Here is a 22,029-nt window from a genome sequence, read left to right as displayed (position 1 = left end):
CTAGGGACTCGTTTCCTTCTTCACCGCTCGAAGGCCTCAAAGTGGCATCCCTGGTTACGCCTGCACAAAAGGAAATCAGTAACGAATAGAACGCAAAGAATACTTCGAAGGAAACAAGAAGCAAACCTCACCATGATTCTTGGCCTCCCATCTACCTTTTGCCAAATCACACCAAGCGCGCTCGGCATAAGAGGAGGTCGAGGCTAACTTTCGAACCCAGTCCTCGAGGTCAGGCACCGCTTGTGGCATCCAAGGGGCAGCTGAACATCAAGGAAGGACATCAGAAAAAATCAAAAAAGGACATGAAAAGTGAACAAAAATCACTTACGGTCAAAATTCCATTCTTCAGGGAACGACATCTTCTCCTCCGGAATAAGATCACGGGTCCTCACTCGAATATAACGACCCATCCAACCCCGATCCTTGTCTTCATCGATGCTCGACATCAAAGCCTTCGATGCCCGACGATGAAGTCTGATTAGTCCTCGAAAGATCTAAGGCCGATGCAGTCGTATGAGGTGGTTCAGAGAAAAATCCAACCCCCCGGCTTTGATAGAGAAGAAGCGCAATAAGATCACTATACGCCATAAAGAGGGATGAATTTGGCCAAGGGTGACTTGATACCTTTTGCAGAAATCAATAATCACCGGGTCGACGGGTCCCAGTGCGAAGGGATAAGTATAAACACTTAAAAAAAACCCTCCACGTGAGTGGTAACACACTCATCGAAAGATAGAATTTGCAACACGACCTCGGAACCCCAGTTGCAGTCTTTTCTGACGGCCTCGAGGTGATCCTCCGTTATAGAGCACGTATACATCGATACGTGTTCACATCGACCCAAAATGGAGGAAGGATTCTCCATCTTAAAATCAGTCTTCAAAGTGCACGGGCCAGGAACATAGTCATGAACTGATGGCTCCACCGGCGCCTTATCATCAGACGACCGTGAGGAAGAAGCTTTCTCCTTCTCAGGTCCGGTTTTGAAAGTTTTCGCCATTGATATGAAAGGGAAGAGTGCAAAGGAAGGTGAAGAAATAGACAGCACCAAAATTCTAGTATGGACGGCCCCGTAGCAGCGAAATAGAGAGGATAAATAAGAAAGTTTGGAGGAAGAGAAGGCGCAAAAGTGGTAAAGGTTGTATGGAAAGACTATTTATAGACTAAGGCATGACGGTTCGGTATCAGCGATGGCCGACCACCGTCTGACACACATTAAATGCTTCTGTAAAACCGAGCCGATGTGACAGCTATCATATACGTCAAGATCGGGTTCGATAGAAATGTCAGAATAAATTTGATCGAGCCGCAGGAAAATTATATCATTCCTCGCCACATCCTTTCCGAGAAACGAGGGGACTATCTGTGTACGGTCAAAACCGATTCTCAGTCATAAAAATCGGTCGAGACAATGACGTTTCAATCGAAGGGTATCCACATGACAAGCTCGGACGAATTCCGAAGTAGGGATGTCGAGCTTCGAGCTATAAGACCAATCAACGACAAAACTCGATATCATTATCGAACCCGTGTCCGAATCGGACTACGGGGCAACACCGATTGACACAGACCCCGAATATCGATGACCCAAGGTAGAACTGAGCTCGAACCAAGACTGGGGGTTCGATCTAACATCGAGCTCGAGCCAATGCCAAGCTCGTAGACAAGAGTCGTTACAACCGCACTGAGGGAGAGAATCTTGGCAAGAATCAAGGAAGAGACAAATCATCATGGGTCTTCCACTATATGTATTATTTTATTATGTTGTTATAAATAAAGCAGTGACTCTCTACTATAAAAAGGGGGATAGACTTCAATAGAGGCAAGTCCTCCAAGATACATTAAGATTTCATTGTGCTTGTTTTTCTAATTCATTTCAGTCTTCCCGTCCATCATTCCCATTTTATAGCAAAAATACCTGTATTGTCATTTTGTATCAAAGGAATTTGCATACCCGTAGAACCATATCTAAATTTAACGTTATCCGATTTTTCGGGTAAACAAATGTCTTTACTTTTTAATGAATAAAAAATAATATCAAAACATAAATATATTTTTCATGATCTAAAACTGGTAAAGATATCTTCCTTGATAAAGTATTTCATATCCATCTCAAACTTGAATGTCAAGTCCACATGCTCTTAATGTAACATAATTATTTGTTAATTTAAGATTTATTTTATTTGTCACGAAATAACTAAATATGATGAGCATATATATCAAAAAAGGTTATTCCTAAATTTAATATGCATTTCAAGATTATCATAAATATATATATGGTGATTTTTGTAATGACTTGTAGACCGGTGCAAGGAAGAAGAACTTAGGCGTGAAGGTTGGGTTAAGCCGCGAAGAGATACGAGAATAGGGGCGGAGGGAGAGTAGAAGTTACGGGTTCGGCCGAAACCAATTATTTTGATCCAAATTATATATTTATCTTAAAATATTTATTGAATATGTATAAATTATTAATTTAGAACCCAATAACTTAAAAGATCTACTCGAACCCACAAGCTTCAAATCCTCTCTCCACCTCTATATGAGATCATTCTTTGTATTTTTAAATTTTTTTATTAGTATTCATTTTAAAATCTCGATTTATTCGGATTCACGCCACGTAAGACTCATTAAAGAAAGAAATGTTTCATGTTTCATTTTTTTTTTCCATTTATTAGAGCTCGAACCAAAAATCTCTAATTAAAGGCGAAAAGTTTATATAAATCTCAAGGCACTCTTTTTTATATTTTTTGAAAATTTCATCTATCTTTATTAAGTATTATTTCTGTACGAGTTATATTTCTTTGATGTCCTATTAGTATAATAAAACTATAATCTTTTTGAAAATTAACTTCTCTACATTTTATTTAATTCTACCAAAGTTAAAAGTTCAAACTTTTACCTTAAGGAATGTGTCCAATGGGACATTTTAGTCAAGAACGAGTCTTTTTTATTCTTTTATTTCTGAAATTGACCTTTTAGTTCATTGAATTTAACGTGTCAATCAGGAGAGAAAACCAAATATAGAGAGAGAAAGAAAAGGTGAAGTAGGAGAAAGAGAAGGTGGTTTGAGTAGTTAAAGGAAGCTTTCTTTTGGGAAGAAAATGTTTGGATTTGTCTCAACTTGTTACCAAAATGAAAGTATAAATCAATTCTAGGTTCTTAACTCTTTCCTTCCCCAACTTGGGTTATTAGAAAGACGTCCACCTTAAAGGTTTTTCTTTCTTTCAAAAAAAAAAGAAAAAAGAGTTGTTTTAGTTTATTTTTAGTAATCCTATCAACCCGTTCAAGTGTTTGGGCTGAGAGTCTATCGAAAACAACCTCTCTATATATAAGGTAGGCGTAAGTTCAGCGAATACATTACTCTCCTAGACTTACTTGTGCGATTACACTGAGTTTATTATTGTTATATCAACCCGTCTAAATTTCAGAACAGATCGGGTTATGATCAGCCTGTTGACTTTGTTCAAAAGGGTGTTTCGAAGATGATCTATCAATCTATTGTATAAAAATACTGTACACGACGGATCAAAATGCAATTCAAACTCAAAATGTACACATTCAAATTTGAAAATTGAGAGTTATATAAATTTAGAAGAACTTAAGTATTTAAGAAAAATACATTAGCTATCAAAAAGCAAAATAAAAAGTAAACGGAGACCGGGTCACTGTTAGACGGGTCGGGTCATGACCCGTAAGTGTTTATTAATTTTATCTGTTTTAACACACCCAAAATTTGACCTAACCCATCTATTTGCCACCTCTCATAGCCCTTATTAATGGTGGTAGGTTGGGTGGGGAAGCCATTATAGGAAACTCATAGTTCACTTGGCTAACATTGAAGTTTTGGAGCACATGACTTTTCACAAGCTCAGACTTGTAGTATCCGAGTGGAAATGATTTTCCTCTTAGCAACTCCACCGTGGTTAATATATGGGGTTTAACTTCTCTAAACGTTTAATGTAAAAAAGTATGCTAATAGTATAAAATTTAAAAAGTTAATCACGGAAAGATGTCTATTTAACTATATATAAGTACTTTTTTATATTGCCAATGTATAAAACTTAATCGTAACAGATCAGCTTTACCTTACTAATCTATCTATCTATATTTATATCTATCTATTTATATCTATATCTATTTATATTATTATAAAAGTATGAATAAAATGTCGGTTTACAAAAATAATCTTTTAATATTAAGTATAATAAAAGAACATAGCCGAAATTTTAGATATTAGTCTTATAATCCTATTAGTTTTAGGACATAATACTACACGATAGCAATCTTACATGATTACTGTAGGCATATAAATTTTATTGAAATTAAATCCGTAAAATAATTGGGACTATATATATTTTAAAATTCAAGTTATATTATTTCAAATAAATTTATTGAGCTAATATAATTGGATTAATTATAAGTCCAATATATATAGATTAAATAAATAAGTCTTAATCCATTGGGCTAGTCCATTTAGTTGGGCTACAAATGATGAGCCCACTTCGTTAAGCCCAAGATGCCATCTTCCAAGAGGCCCAGTTTGGTGCCACGAGTCAAATGACGTGGCACGCCAAGTCAAACAAAAGAGCAAATGGGATCATGTCGCGTGTCAGAATGACAAGACATGCCAAGTCAAAGTAAAAGGCCAAGGAAATCATGCCACGTGTGCAAGTGACATGTTCTGGCCAATCAAATGCGGCCATATCACACTTCAATTTGATTGGTCGGAAAGAGTTTGTTCTTATCATAACTCCTCCCTTCCACGACTATAAATGGGGGTCTTCATAACCCAGAAAAGATACCAGAATTTATAACAAGAAGCAAGAAAGAGCTCGTGGATCAAACGCCGCAAATTTCTCTGCAAGTATCAAGCTTCAAGCAATCAAGTTCATGTTCAAGAAACCAAGTTCAAGCTTAAGAACGAAGAACTTCAAGCTCAAGAACGAAGAACAAGTCAAGATTCAAGGAGTACGAGTTCAAATCAAAGTTCGTGCTAGTTGAATTCAAGATCATCATTCGGGGAAACAAATATAGATTCATGATCAAGCTCAAAGGCCCTTGAATTCATTTAGTATTGAAAAGAAGAATCAGATGATTCATAGAAATTGTACACTCAAATTATTTGAAATCAAATACTACGATTGTTGCGATATTTTTCGGTCTTGATTTTATTTTCTTGACACAATTTATTGTCTACAAATTCTGGCATGCCCAGTGGGACAATCTCTACCTCTCATCTCAACTTTTCATTCACCAAAGTTCAAGAACATCGAAATGGCTGCAAAGAAAATCAACTCCAGATCAACTTCCACTAAAGCTGCTAATTCCAAGTTCTATGCTGATGTGGAAAACATCCTCAATATTACCTTTGGAAGCTTTGGGCCAGTCACAAGGAGCAAATTAAGCTATTTAGGATAACAAACACTTCAAGTGTCGTCCGCATCAAGCCTTATTGTCGGATCTTCATCCTCAAAGGGAACAAGATCCTCTACAAACGCGACCCAAAAAGGGAACGATGTCGCCGAAAGGATCGAAGAGGTTCTTGCTCAAGTTCTTGCTCAACTTAGTTTATCTAAGCCCAAGAAACCTTTCATGCAAGTCGATAATGATAACTTGAGCGTTGGATCTCCTCCAGTCTCCATTAATGCGACCTCTAAGCTTAACAATGATCCATATTATTCTTCATCCTTTATGGTGATCATGCAAGCAATGGTTATTGAAGCTTCTACTGTAGAAGAACAACTGCCGTTGAGAAATTAAAGGACTTCATCATGGAGTCTATCAAAGATAAACCTGAGTCGTCCAAATTATCACTCACATATGCAAAGCCGTATATACAAAGAATTAATAACTTGAAGATGCATGTTGGTTATCAACCTCCTAAGTTGCAACAATTCGACGATAAGGGAAATCCGAGACAACATGTAGCACACTTTGTTGAAACTTGCAACAATGCTGGAACGTATAGCGATTATCTTGTCAAATTCGAGCCGAACTTCAAGTTGCAAATCTCTTCAAAATTGAGCAAGTCGTCAAGTTGCAAAGCATTTCAAAGCGTAAGCTAAATCTTCAAATTACTATGCTCCTAGATGCACGAGCCTAAACTATATGTCATGAAGCTCTTCAAAATTGAGTAAAATCTTCAAGTTGCAACGCTCCTCGACATATGAGCCTAAACTGCAAGTCATGATACTCCTTGACGCATGAGCCTAAACTGTATATTCCTACACTCTTGGCCCGCATGAGTTAAACTGTGTACGGTCCAACACAAAAAAGAGTCTGCTAGGTTGAAAACCTCGAAAGAGGCAGCCTAGGCAAAAGTTATGACATAAAAAAATCACTCCTTCTGAACAACGGTATGACTTGATCCTCTTCACCGAGGTACATAGGCAGCTTAGAGTTTTATTATGAGTTCAGTCGCATAAGTTCAAAAAACACATAACCCCTCAATCGTTGTCCGAATGAAGTATGATGGAGTGTAATTCATTCAATCAGCACTTGAAAATCGAGCTGAGATACTGTCACGGCCCAAAATCCGTTAAAGGTCGTGATGACACCGGACACCACTGTCAGGCAAGCCAACACTAAATAGTTAATTAAATTCTCATTTTAATATTTTTAAAATCGCAAAGTTACAATAATTTATCTAGTAAAAGATTAATTTTACAGAATAGATAACAATATTTTTCAATTTCAATACTGAACATCCCATAATCATCCCAGAACCCGGTGTCACAAGTGCATGAGCATTTTCTAGGAATTTAAAATAAAATACAATAAGTGTCCGGAATACAAATTTGGACAGGAAAGAAAATACAATACTCTAAAGGAGACTCTGCTGGCTGCGGATCATACATACGATGCAGCTCACCTAAGTCCCTGTGTCAACCATGCCGCTGCGTCCACAAGGCCACTTAATGCATATATGCATGTACAACAAAATGTACAGCAAGTGTAGTATGAGTATAAAAATAACGCGTACCCAATAAGTATCCCGCCTAACTCCGAAGAAGTAGTGACGAGGGGTCGACTCACTTACTATGGGCTATAAATAAAATACCAATGGTATGATTAAGTATGGATTTCGTAGAACGGCTGTAAGCTCATTACTTTGAAGTAAGTAAGCAATTCTTTTACAATTAAGAAATCTCCAAATTTATTTTCATATTTTAGCAATTTATATCTCCGGCCAGTGAGGCCATATCAATTGTCATAAATTTCAGGGCAAGCAATACAAGCATGCGCAAATCATGCTGAGGTCGTACGGCCCAATCCAACATAATATTTAAACTGTGCACTGCCAGAGGGTCGAATGGCGCGAATCATAGATGTATCTATTTAATCTACCAAGGCGTTCGGCCCATTCCACAAAAGATAATACATTCAAATAGTCAATCAAGAATTCATCAAGGGGCAATTATCCAAGGAAAAGGAAAATTTTCTTTTAAAAGTCAAGAAAACGATGTCTAGCCTTTTAGAAATTTATTAACAAAGTTCGATATGATTTAAGCATTTTAAATTGACAACAAGATTGCAAATATTATAAGTAAAGCATGATTTTGGGTCCTAGACTAGCCGAACTTAAGCATAATAGTAGCTACGCACGGACTCTCGTCACCTCGTGCGTACGTAGCCCCGACAAATAGGAGCACACATTGATTTATTTTACCTATGGGGTAAATTCCCTCTTACAAGGTTAGAAAGGAGACTTACCTCGCTCCGTAGTTCCATAACCGACTTCCGAGCCCTTCAAACAACTCGAATCGATGCACAACGCCCTAGAACTAGCCAATAATTATGTAAACCCATTAATACATACTCAAATACTCAATATAATCCAAGTTATAACAATTTCTAACCACGATCGAAAAGTCGATAAAAATCGCCCTCGGGCCCACGTGACCGGATTCCAAAACTTTTCGAAGATAACTTTACCCATAACCTCACGAACTCAAATATATAGTTCATTCTTAATTCCATACCCAATTTCGTGGTCAAAATCCAAAAATACCAAATTTTAGGTCTTCTACCAAAATCCTACAATTTATACTAATTTCAATGTTTAAATCCTTATACAAACCATGTATTTAAGGTATAATAAGTGGGAATCACTTACCTTGGCATTGATGATGAAGAATGAGCTCCAAACTCGCTCCAAGACCGGTTCTCATGGAGAAAATGGGGTGAAAATGAGCCAAGCCCTCATTTTTAAAGAACACACCGCCCAGCCCCGACGTTCGTACCTGCGGTGCCTTGGCCGCATCTGCGGTCCCGCACTTGCGGAAATCCCATCGCAGGTGCGGCTCTAGCTCGGCCCAACATTCTCGCACCTGCACTACTCTCTTCGCACCTGCGCCTTCGCAGGTGCGCAAATCTTTCCGCTCCTGTGGTTCTCAGCAGCCTGCCCCTTCTGCTACTGCGAGCCATTTTCCTGCACCTGCGGCTCTCTTCACGCAGGTGCGGTTACACCAGAGGCTCAGCTGCTTCAGCCCTTCTTCAAATTTCAAATTCGATCTGTTAACCACCCGGAATCCACCCGGGGTCCTCGGGACCTTAACTAGTTATACCAATACGTCCCAAAATACATTACGAACTTAGTCGAGCCTTCCAATCACATCAAACAACGTCGAATTCATGAATTGCACCCCATTCCAAGCTTAATGAATTTTAGAATTTCAAACTTCCTCATTCGATGCCGAAACCTATCAAATCACGCCCGATTGCCTTTAAATTTTGCACACAAGTCACGTTTGACATTACGGACCTACTCCAACTTCCGGAATTGGATTTCGACCCCGATATCAAAAAGTCCACTTCCAGTCAAACTTCTCAAAAACCTTCAAATTTCTAACCTTAGCCAAATGACTCCAAAATGACCTTCGGACCTCCGAATCCACTTCCGGACATGCTCCCAACACCAGAATCACCATACGGAGCCATTCCCAGACTCGAAATCCTAAACGGACATCGATAACATAAAATTCACCTCCACCCCAAATTCATGAAATTCTTCCAAAGTGATAACTTCCACAATAGGTGCCAAAACGCTCCCGGGTCATCCAAAATTTGACTCGGACATACGCCCAAGTCCAAAATCATCATACGAACCTGCTAGAATCTTCAAATCCCGATTCCTAGGCCGTTTACTCTAAAATCCAATCTTAGTCAATTCTTCCAACTTAAAGCTTTTGAAATGAGAATTTTCTTTCCAATTCAACTCCGAACTTCCCGAAATTCAATCCCGACCACACGTAAAAGTCATAATACCTAAAGTGAAGCTGTTCATGGCGTCAAACCGTCGAACGACGTGCTAGAGCTCAAAATAACTGGTCGGGTCGTTACATTCTCTCCCACTTAATCATACGTTCGTCATCGAACGTGCTAAGAATTGCTCTGGAGTTGTCTTAAATCACTGCTTAACACCTCGTGCACCTACCTGTGCTACCACAACTCAGTTTAGCACACTGGCTTGAGTAAATCTGAAGATTCCCCTTTTTGCTTAGTTAAATTAGCCTTAGAGCCAAATTCCTACATCCAAAACCTTCTGCCAGGCCTGTTTCCAACGTACGATCACCGTATCAATCACCACATAATGTACCAAAACATGACTGCATACCTTTGCTGAATTCACATCATGCACCGCATAATTCACATGACCATAATAATATCCTTCGATAACAATAGCCGAAATTTCACGAACCTGATGCTCACTATGCACCTCATGACATATATAAGTCTGGTTCCAACTCTTGTAATGCTGCCACAGCGGAAATGATGCGTAGAAATTTACAACCAACTACCGAGTCAACCATTCATTGATTTTCTCCCCTTGACAAGAACCATTACCTCATTCTGAATTGAATACCGATACTTACTCTTTAACTATTCCTCATACCGATCTGATCACACTGACCCTGGGTCTAATAATCTCGTCTCTCCCAGTATAAGTTGTTCAGGCAATAAGCCACCTCAGACGCTGCCAAAAGTCTCATGTGATGCCACAATGTGCCAATAAGCTACAAACTTCAATGTGATACATAAGGAAAATGAACTCTGGAAAGAATTACTCAACCCACGTAACTAACTAGACACTTGAAAAGGTGTTACAAACCTTCCTTAGAAAATGGAAAACAAAACACATAAAAATAGATATAGGGGATTGTACTCAACATCACATTGTTGCAGCGCGCAACCCGATCCGAACATAAAATCAATATAGCGAGATACTTACCGAGCTAGAATGCCCATTATTATAAAATACCCGAATATCGGCCACAAGCACGCTAAGTGCATAATACCATCCCTAGGGAGACAGATAGTGCCATACGCTACGAAAGTCAAGCACAATTAAGGTGCGATATATGATCTGAATCTCGAGAGCCATCCTTCTCACATAACATCATTGCTACGCGGAACCTCAGCACATGTGAAATTTATCAAGCCATTTCACAACTCACACGGCACAATATAGCATTACATGAAAACGCCGACGACGAAACGATATCCAACGACTGAATACTCCTCCATAAGGAGCACTATGCTGAAATGAACATATCCAGCCTGATACATAGCCCATATTCATATTTAAATCCTTTCATGGACCTTAAGCCGATTCTGATCGCACCGTACCAGGCTAATAACCTTTCAAGGGTCCATAATAACCCCCTTTTCCCCATAACACATAAGAATAGCCATCATAACCAGGACAAGCTTCCACAGTCCACCACGAGACGAACCGGGCGTCCTCCAGGCACGAATTCCCAATTAGCGATATTACCACAATCTTCATACTTGGTTTCCACTCTTCAATCAATCAAGTGACTACACGTCACACTTATACAATCTTCCCGTGGAATATGCTCTCATGACCTTCTGCACCAGGTAACAAGTCTATACATTCATACTACCATCCACACCAGCGCTATAAATCAATTCAAGAATCCATATTCAGCATGCAAAGCCTCTTCACACCAGGCACCGATCTCTGGTGACGCCAAAAATAATACCAGCTGACTCTAACCATCTGAGTCCTTTCTCACTCATCTGAGCTCGTGACATTCTTGTCAACACCGAACCGCAACCTTGATCCTAAACTTCCAAATCCCATGCTAATCACCGCACTTAATTGTGCCAATACGCAAGAGCACCAAAAATTTCATCATAACTCAGGAACCACTAATAGGGTAAACACTTTATCATATAGAAACATTTTACTTAGCTCATTTCAAGAGAACCATTGTAACACGCAGCCAAATTCCCATGACCACAGAAAATACAAACCTCGAGTAGTGGTTTAAACAACCATAATCCTTTCGGGATCCGTCTACACATAGCATGCCAAAATGCTCGAATGCCCCCAAATAAAATCAATTACGGCGGCTGTCAAACCTCGCACGTACTGCCACAAACCACATGCACAACTCAACACGCTGAAGGAGATGATCATTGCCATCATCATGCCAGTTCAACCATTGCTAACCAAACCCAACTTCTCCTATTTTACTCTGGATCTTCCTTAGAAGTAACAACAACTCCTTTATCAATATAACAAACTCAATCCGCACTCATCCCGAGTGTCCCTATTTCACGAGACCACATTGTCTCAAAACCCACGAACCATTTCATACCCTCCTTGTGCGCATAATCGCGTCTTCAACTGATATACCCATTCTGGTGATTTTTCTATAAATCCAAAGTTACATGCTCCCCTTCCTCTCACGATACCCCGTAGACCAAAGATAGCTCGAAACACTCCAAGCTCCTTTATCATAATCTGCTGCAAAAGCTCGAGATTCAACCATACTATGGACTCGAAATCCTTAGACACCACACCTTAACTTTTGAATCTACTAGGACTGTTATTAAGAGTCACCCACTCTGACTTGGTACCGAATATAATCAACTCCAAGGCTCTGCTAGCACATGAGAGCCCTATCAAAGAAGCACCTGGCCGAATCATCTTCCTTGTAACTCGCCTCTACACGAAGCATAAATCCTGAGTCTTCCCAAAGTATGAGCATGAATCGATAAGGCCAACTATAGCACACATTCCTCAAATCGCTTGCTCAAATTACCATTGATCTTCTCTTTCCTTAGTCGTAATAACCCATCAATATGCCGATAACCAGAAATCTTACAAATAGACGACCATGCAATCCAACTGTGGGCGGTGGGACTCTCCCAGTTAGCTTGAAACTACTATTTCATAAACCTGAAACCCACAAAGATTCTTCCTTCATCGACATGATCTAGCACAATCAACCCGCCAAATTCCTCGAAATCCTTTCTGTTAAACACTTCATGAATACTCTGAATCACTAGCCACATGCACATATTAGACCTCTTCCTGGATAATCAGTAAAAATTCTCCGTAGGAGCTTCGTCAATGCCACACAATCGCTAACCCGCTCACTGGAGATGACCCACCTGTGGAAACTACATGCCGACATATTCCAAAGTCACTGCACTAGGTATAATTACTACAAAATTAGTAGATTATCCTGAGTCCGAGCTCATTCACCAGCTGCACCAGTCTGTTCACCCCTCATGGGCGTCAACTAAAGGTGCAATAATACATTCCAATCCAAAGTCATGTGGTATCCTTCTTCATATCATGCAACTCCTTTCTGTCACACCCAATCTTCCTCAATATAGAAGCCAATATTCCAAATTAAGCCCGTAGATCTAGTCACTACCCACCATGACTCCCAAATCACTCTATACTTTTCTTAAGGAGTGTAGTTATCCTACCACCTAACCCATATGCTACCTTGTCACTCTCCCACTTTGGTCAAACCCTCTCCTTTAAGCAACTACTCGACTTCTGTTTCTCACACTTGGCCTTCTAGAATTTTAACCACTGTAAGACACCTCCCACAGCCCTTCCTCATCCTTCGCTGCCCAGTTGTTGCCTTAAAACAAACATCTATCTCTGTAGCACTTGAACAAACATATCACTACTAACTTTAAACCTCTTAGAAGATCCTCTTTCTCGAGCCATCAATACTAGAAGTACTAATTCGATTCCGAAACCGCTACACTCCGTTATCTCTGACAGCCGCATCTCAAGCACCATTTCACAGTACCCTTCCCCAAAGACAAATTGAAGAAAGCCATAACATCGGCGAATCGTAACGCGTTCAACAAGGACAATGACACCACATCACAGTTTGAGAACTCTACTACGCTCGAAAATACCAAGCCTCGTTGCTCCATCAACCCAAATCTAGACATTCATAGGCCAATTGTTTTTCCTCCGCCGGAAATAAGATACAGAATCTCTGAACCATGCACTGAGTAAACCTCCTTCCAAGTCATTCACTGCCACGAAACATAGGCAAGCATCCTACCCTCACATCAATACCGTTCGATTACAACTCATGAGTATCATAGCAACCTATGCATAGCCTCAAAGCTCTCAGAAGTACAGCTACTGAGCTGAAATGACGGAATATCCTTCCGCACAGCGATGACAATAGCCCAAACAACTACCCAGGGAGAAACAACCCACACCACATCTGTAGTACCATTACAATTCCTCAATTCCTGATTTATAACCAGCGGTTCAGGTCGCATAAGATTGAATGGGAAGGAAATGAAGGCATAAGCCTCAAAGGAATCAAATCGCACGATGAGGAATCAAGAAGGGAAGTGCCCCTAATAGTCCTGTAGCCTCTCGAAGATAAGCACAAACATATCCGTACCGATCCGCAAGAATCTACTAGACTCGCTCATGACTCGTGAGACCTAAGTAAACCTAGTGCTTTGATACCATGTTGTCACGACCCAAAATCCTCTAAAGGTCATGATGGCGCCGGACACCACTGTCAGGCAAGCCAACACTAAATAGTTAATTAAATTCTCATTTTAATATTTTTGAAATCACAAATTTACCTCAATTTATCTAGTAAAAGATTAATTTTACAAAATAGATAACAATGTTTTCCGATTTCAATACTGAACATCCCATAATTATCCCAGAACCCGGTGTCACAAATGCATGAGCATTTTCTAGGAATTTAAAATAAAATACAATAACTGTCCGGAATAAAAATTTGGACAGGAAAGAAAATATAATATTCTGAAGGAGACTCTGTTGGCTGCGGATCGTACATATGATGCAGCTCACCTAAGTCCCCGTGTCAACCACGCTCTGCGTCTACAAGGCCACTGAATGCATATATGCATGTACAACAAATTGTACAGCAAGTGTAGTATGAGTACAAAAATAACGCGTACCCAGTAAGTATCCCGCCTAACTTCGAAGAAGTAGTGACGAGGGATCGACTCAGACACTTACTATGGGCTATAAATAAAATACCAATGGTATGATTAAGTATGGATTTCATAGAACGGCTGTAAGCTCATTATTTTGAAGTAAGTAAGCAATTCTTTTACAATTAAGAAATCTCCAAATTTATTTTCATATTTTAACAATTTATATCTCCGGCCAGTGAGGCCATATCAATTGTCATAAATTTCAGGGCAAGCAATACAAGCATGCGCAAATCATGCTGAGGTCGTACGGCCCAATCCAACATAATATTTAAACTGTGCACTGCCAGAGGGTCGAATGGCGCGAATCATAGATGCATCTATTTAATCTACCGAGGCGTTCGGCCCATTCTACAAAAAATAACACATTCAAATAGTCAATCAAGAATTCATCAAGGGGCAATTATCCAAGGAAAAGGAACTTTCTCTTTTAAAAGTCAAGAAAACGATGTCTAGCCTTTTAGAAATTTATTAACAAAGTTTGATATGATTTAAGCATTTTAAATTGACAACAAAATTGCAAATATTACAAGTAAAGCATGCTTTTGGGTCCTAGCCTACCCGAACTTAAGCATAATAGTAGCTACGCACGGATTCTCGTCACCTCGTGCGTACGTAGCCCCCACAAATAGGAGCACACATTGATTTATTTCACCTATGGGGTAAATTCCCTCTTACAAGGTTAGAAAGGAGACTTACGTCGCTCCATAGTTCCATAACCGGCTTTCGAGCCCTTCAAACAACTCGAATCGATGCACAACACCCCAAAACTAGCCAATAATTATGCAAACCCATTAATACATACTCAAATACTCAATATAATCCAAGTTATAACAATTTCTAACCCCGATCGAAAAGTCGATAAAAATCGCTCTCGGGCCCACGTGCCCGGATTCTAAAAATTTTCGAAGATAAATTTACCCATAACCTCACGAACTCAAATATATAGTTTATTCTCAATTTCATGCCCAATTTTGTGGTCAAAACCCAAAAATACCAAATTCTAAGTCTTCTACCAAAACCCCATAATTTATACTAATTTCCATATTTAAATCCTCATACAAGCCATGTATTTAACTTATAATAAGTGGGAATCACTTACCTTGGCATTGATGACGAAGTATGAGCTCCAAACTCGCTCCAAGACCGGCTTTCATGGAGAAAATGGGGTGCAAATCCGCCAAGCCCTCATTTTTAAAGAACACACTGCCCAGCCCCGACGTTTGCACCTGTGGTGCCTTGGCCGCATATGCGGTCCCGCACTTGTGGAAATCCCATCGCAGGTGCGGCTCCAGCTCGGCCCAACATTCTCGCACCTGCGCTACTCTCTTCGCACCTACGCCTTCGCAGGTGCACAAATCTTTCCGCTCCTGCGGTTCTCAGTAGCTTGCCCATTCCGCTTCTGCGAGCCATTTTCCCGCACCTGCGGCCTTCTTCACACAGGAGCGGTTACACCAGATGCTCAGCTGCTTCAGCCCTTCTTTAAATTTCAAATTCGATTCGTTAACCACCCAGAATCCACCCGGGGCCCTCGGGACCTTAACCAATTATACCAACACGTCCCAAAACATATTACGAACTTAGTCGAGCCTTCAAATCACATCAAATAATGTCGAATTCATGAATCGTACCACATTCCAAGTTTAATGAACTTTAGAATTTCAAATTTGCTCATTCGATGCTGAAACCTATCAAATCACACCTGATTTCTCTCAAATTTTGTACACAAGTCACGTTTGATATTACGGACCTACACCAACTTCCGGAATCGGATTCCGACCCCGATATCAAAAAGTCCACCTCCGATCAAACTTCTCAAAAACCTTCAAATTTCTAACCTTAGCCAAATGACTCCAAAATGACCTACGGACCTCCGAATCCACTTCCGGATGCGCTCCCAACACCAGAATCACCATACGGAGCCATTCCCAGATGGAATCCCAAACGGACATCGATAACATAAAATTCACCTCCACCCTAAATTCATGAAATTCTTCCAAAGTGCTAACTTCCACAATAGGTGCCGAAATACTCCCGGGTCATCCAAAATTTGACCCGAACATATGTCCAAGTCCAAAATCATCATACGAACCTGCTGAAACCTTAAAATCCCGATTCCGATGCCGTTTACTCTAAAATCCAATCTTAATCAATTCTTCCAACTTAAAGCTTTCGAAATGAGAATTTTTTTTCCAATTCAACTCCGAACTTCCCGAAATTCAATCCCGACCATGCGTACAAGTCATAATACCTGAAGTGAAGCTGCTCATGGCCTCAAACCGCCAAACGACGCGCTAGAGCTCAAAACGACCGGTCATGTTATTACAGATACCATTTTTCTGTTAAACATTGGATCCCATTTGATTTAAAGGGGGTAACCCTCCATGGTAAATTGGTATCTTCAATGGGATGATTTTAGGAGGATGCCAAGTATTTGCGCTGAAATTCGGGGGTTCACTATGTCTTCATGTTCGCCAAATCTTTAAGTCTGCTGGTCTTCAAGTTCTTCGGTCTTCAAGTCGAAATATTTAAGCCTCCAAGTCTTCTAGTTGAAGTCTTCAAGTTGAGGTCCTCAAACTCGCCGGTCTTCAAGTGGAAGTATTTGAGCCCTCAAAGTCTTCAGGTTGAAGCGTCAGAGTCCGCCGAATCTTCAATTCCATCAAATCTTCAAGTTTGTTGGTCTTCAAGTTGAAGTCTGCAAAGTCCGCCAAATCTTCAAAGTTTTTCAAGTGTTCAAATCGACGTCGTCAAGTCCACGAAGTCTTCGAGTTGAAGCTTTATAATTTTCCAATCTTAAGGTAGACATATAAGTCCCTTTGCACCTTAAGTTGACATCTTCGTAGGTTTGTCCTTAAAAAGAAACTATAACTTTTCAATCTTAAGGTGGACATATAAGTCCCTTTGCACCTTAAGTTGGCCTCTTCGTGTGTTTGTCCATAAAGGAAACTATAACTTTCTAATCTTAAGGTGGACATATGAGTCCCTTTTCACCTTAAGTTGTCCTCTTCGTAGGTTTGTCCTTAAAAGAAAACTATACTTTCCAATCTTAAGGTGGACATGTAAGTAACTTGAGAGTAATCTCTCCGATAGTCGGGGCGTATTGAGAGTAATCTCTCTGATAGTCGAGCCACATTGAGAGTAATCTCTCCGATAGTCGGGGCGCATTGAGAGTAATCTCTCCGATAGTTGAGGTACATCGAGAGTAATCTCTTCGATAGTCGAGCCATATTGAGAGTAATCTCTCCGATAATCGAACCACATTGAGAGTATTCTCTCCGATATTCGGGCAAGGATGAGTACTCATCCCCTCACACCCTATAATTGCCTTCTTCATGCATGTATCATCTTGCCAAACAAGAACATATCCTTATCACTCGACCTACAAAAAAAAAGAAAAAAAGAAAGAAAAAGAAGACAAAGGAAAACGTAGAAGAAAAATATTCACCTGTTAAGGAGGGACTCGAACAGGCATGTAATGGCTGCGCACACTGGTGATTTACAACGTTAAGTGCAAGGATATATATAGGGGTCAAAAGGCGGCTGTAAAAGGGGGTACGTCGATGTGGGATCGAGTGTATGAGGCGGCCGCTACAATTCTTTTCCGTATTGGATTCTTCTACTCACGGCGACATCAATGAATCCAAGATGGACTCTAATTGTTGTAAGAATTGCAAAGTTAATAAATAACTGTGTCTAATCATGAGAATGAGGAAAGACTTCCTTTCCCAAAATAAATCTTAGATGTTAGGCGCCAATTATGATTTCACATTGAAATCAAAACCTTGAATGGTTTTGTCTTGTCCCTATTTAAAGTAAATGGTCATTATTTGAACAATACGTCAACTTCTGGGTCAGCCTGGTCATAGGTGTTGCAATAGACGAGAAACCCTCTACAAATCGACGGTAATATCCCGCCAAACCAATAAAACTCCGGATCTCTGTAGCTGAGGACGGTCTGGGCTAACTCTGCACTGCTTCAATCTTCTTCGGATCCACTTGGATCCCCTCACTCGATACTATATGACCCAAGAATGCCACTGAGTCTAGCCAAAACTCTCACTTTGAAAATTTTGCATATAACTTCTTTTCTCTCAAGGTCTGAAGTGCAGTCCTCAGGTGTTTCTCATGATCCTCCTGACTCCGGGAGTATACCAGAATGTCGTCAATAAATACAATGACGAATGAGTCAAGATAGGGCCGGAACACAATGTGCATCAAGTGAATAAAAGTTCCTGGGGCATTGGTCAGCCCAAAAGACATCACAAGAAACTCATAGTGACCATATATGGTCCTCAAAGCAGTGTTCAGGATATTTGGTTTTTGAATATTCAACTGAAGATATCCTGAACGTAAGTCAATCTTGGAAAACACTCTGGCACCCTGTAACTGATCAAATAAGTCATCAATACGAGACAATGGATACATATTCTTCACTGTGACTTTGTTCAACTGGCGGTAATCAATACACATCCGCATAGAACCATCCTTCTTCTATATAAATAAGACAGGAGCACCCCAAGGTGACACACTGGGCCGAATGAAGCCCTTATCAAGCCACTCCTGCAACTGCTCCTTCAATTCCTTCAACTCAGGAGGAGCCATACAATATGGAGGAATAGAGATGGGCTGAGTGCCCGACAGCAAATCAATGCCAAAATCAATATCTATGTCGGGCGGCATGCCCGGAAGATCAGCTGGAAACACATCAGGAAAGTCCCTCACTACTGGAACTGACTTCACTGTAGGGGTATCAATACTAACGTCTCTCACATAAGCTAGATACGCGTCACACCCCTTCTCAACCATTCGTTGAGCTTTAAGAAATGAAATAACTCTAGTGGGAGTATACTCTAAGGTACCTCTCTACTCTAACCGCGGTAAACCTGGCATAACTAGAGTCACGGTCTTAGCGTGACAATCAAGAATAGCAAAATGGGTTGACGACCAGTCCATGCCCAAGATAACATCAAAATCTACCATGCTGAGCAATAATAAGTCGGCTTTGGTCTCAAAACCACTAAGATCAATCAAACACGATGATACACACGGTCCACATCAAGCGAATCTCCCACATGAGTAGACACAAAAATAGGTGAACTCAAAGAATCCCGCGATACGCCCAAATACGGGGTAAAATAAGAGGACACATAGGAATATGTTGAGCCTGGGTCAAATAATACCGACGCATCTCTATGACAGACTGGAACAATACCTGTAATGACAGAATCAGAAGCAACTGCCTCTGTACGAGCAGGAAGGGCATAATATCTGGCCTGGACTCCCCCTCTAGGGCGACCTCTACCTCCCCGGCCTCCACCTCGAGCTAGCTGAGTAGGTGGGGTGGCAGCTGGTGCTGTAATCATAGCCCGAGGACCCGGTGGAGCACGTTGTGGATGAGAAGTCTGTGGAGGCACACCCCTCCTAATCCTGGGGAAATCCCTCACCATATGGTGAGTGTCGCCACACTCAAAACAAGCTCTAGAAGGGTGTGGCTGTTGTTGCAAGCTCGGGCCAGGTCTGCTGGACTGGCCACTAGCAACACCCCGTGCAGGAGGCACACTAGATACTAGCGATACATAATACGGCTCCTGGGGCCTAGAAGGGACCGGAATACCATTGGCGGCTGGAAGAGCTTAATGGACGGGGCGACTCACATAACCCCTAACATGGTGAGCTGCTGGGGAACGAGCTCCAGAATAAGAACCAGTCTTTCGAGACCTCTTGGCCTCCCTCTCCTCTCTATCCCGGGCAAGCATCCCCTCCAATCTCCTGACGATACTCATAACCTGCTGATAATAAATATCCATCTCCAACTCCCTCGCCATACTAATCCTGATACTAGGGTGGAGTCCCTCAATAAATCATCGAACCCTCTCTCGAACTGTGGCAACCAAGGCCGGTGCATGTCGGGCCAAATCACAGAAGCGGACTGCATACTCTAACACAGTCATACCACCCTGGCGCAGCTGCTCAAACTCCGCGCGCCATGAGTCCCTGAGGCCCTGAGGGACATACTCTCTCAAAAATATGTCCGAGAACTGAGTCCATGTAAGTGAAGCTGCCTCAGCTGGACTACTCAACTCATAAGCACGCCGCCACTGATAGGCTACTCCTCTAAGCTGGAATATAGTAAAAGAAACCCCGCTCGTCTCCGCTACGCCCATAGTACGGAGAATACGATGACACTCCTCCAGAAAACCCTGAGCATCATTTGTAGCCAATCCACTGAAGGTAGGTGGGTGGTACTTCTTGTACCTCTCAAGTCTGAGCTGCTCCACCTCAGAAGCTGCTGCCTTAACCTCGGGCTGAGCTGGACCTACCGGCTGCATTGGTACAACCTCTGGAACCTGGTCGACCTGAACCCGCTGCTCTGGAGTACTGGCGACGGGAGTCTGTGCTCCTCCCTCGACCTGAGATGTGGCAGGAGCAAGTAGAATCACTCCAGCCTGAGCTAAGGTGCTGAACATGCTCAGAAACTGGGCTAGAGTCTCCTGGAGGGCTGGTGCAGGAACAGGTGCCTCAGGTGTCTACCCTTCAGATGGAGATAATGGGGGCTCCTCTGTAGCAGCTCGTGCGGGTGCTCTGGTTGTACCACTGGACGTCCTCGGTCTCTACCCTGGTCCCGGCCTCTCGCGGTTCTTGCAGATTGCGTAGGTGCATGGTCATCAGATCCGTTTGTACGTGTCCTCACCATTAGTGAGAGAATAGAATACAAAAGTTTTGAATCGTTGAAGTCAACAATTTTTGCACGACAAGGAATCAAAGTAGTGAAATTTTCCTAATAGTTCCATAGCCTCCCAAAGATAAGTACAGACATCTCTGTACCGATCCGCGAGACTCTACTAAACCGGTTTGTGACTCACGACACCTATGAACCTAGAGCTCTGATACAAACTTGTCATGACCCAATTTTTCCTCCGTGTGACGTCGTGATGGCACCTAGTCTCTACAACTAGGTAAGCCTAATATTTTTGCGGAATAGTGAAATAAAAATATAAATTTTACCAACTATTCAAAAATACACAACAAATCCCAAAACCCGAAACATCATGAATCACAAACTACAAAAGGAAAAATCTAGTGTCTCTATACATCAGAATCTAACAAGGAAAATACAGAAGATAATGGACATGAGAAAGAGTAGAAGGAGACTCCAAGGTCTGCGGACGCGGCAGATATACCTTGAAGTCTCCAAAGTTGTCCCGGCTCACTGATAGTGCGGTTGATAAGGTGCACCTGGATCTGCACACAAAAAGCTTGTGCAGAGAGTAGCATGAGTACACCACAATCGGTACACAGTAAGTGCCAAGCCTAACCTCGGTCGAGTAGTGACGAGGTCAGGTCAGGGCCCTACTGGCAAATATATAATAAAAATAATATAGAGCGTAATACCGTAATAAAATAAAGGCTGAAATTTAACAACAATGAAATCATAGAAGGTAACAACTCAGTACACAGAAAACACAATAGGGGATCTCCCGAGATACCGTCTCGTAGTCCCAAACGTAAATGTGCAGGGGGATATCCCGGAATACCGTTCCGTAGTCCCAAAGTAAATATGCAAGACAAGGGGATCTCTCGGAATACCGTTCCGTAGTCCCAAAGTAAATATGTAGTACAGGGGAAACTCCCGGAATACCGTTCCGTAGTCCCAAAGTAAATATGAAGTACAGAGGGATCTCTCGGAATACCGTTTCGTATTCCCAAAGTAAATATGCAGTACAAGGGGATCTCCCGGAAAACCGTTCTGTAGTC

The sequence above is a fragment of the Nicotiana tabacum genome, chromosome 2, assembly GCF_000715075.1.
Source record: "Nicotiana tabacum cultivar K326 chromosome 2, ASM71507v2, whole genome shotgun sequence".
In the NCBI taxonomy this organism is placed as follows: domain Eukaryota; kingdom Viridiplantae; phylum Streptophyta; class Magnoliopsida; order Solanales; family Solanaceae; genus Nicotiana; species Nicotiana tabacum.
Note: the sequence above shows the minus strand (reverse complement) of the source record.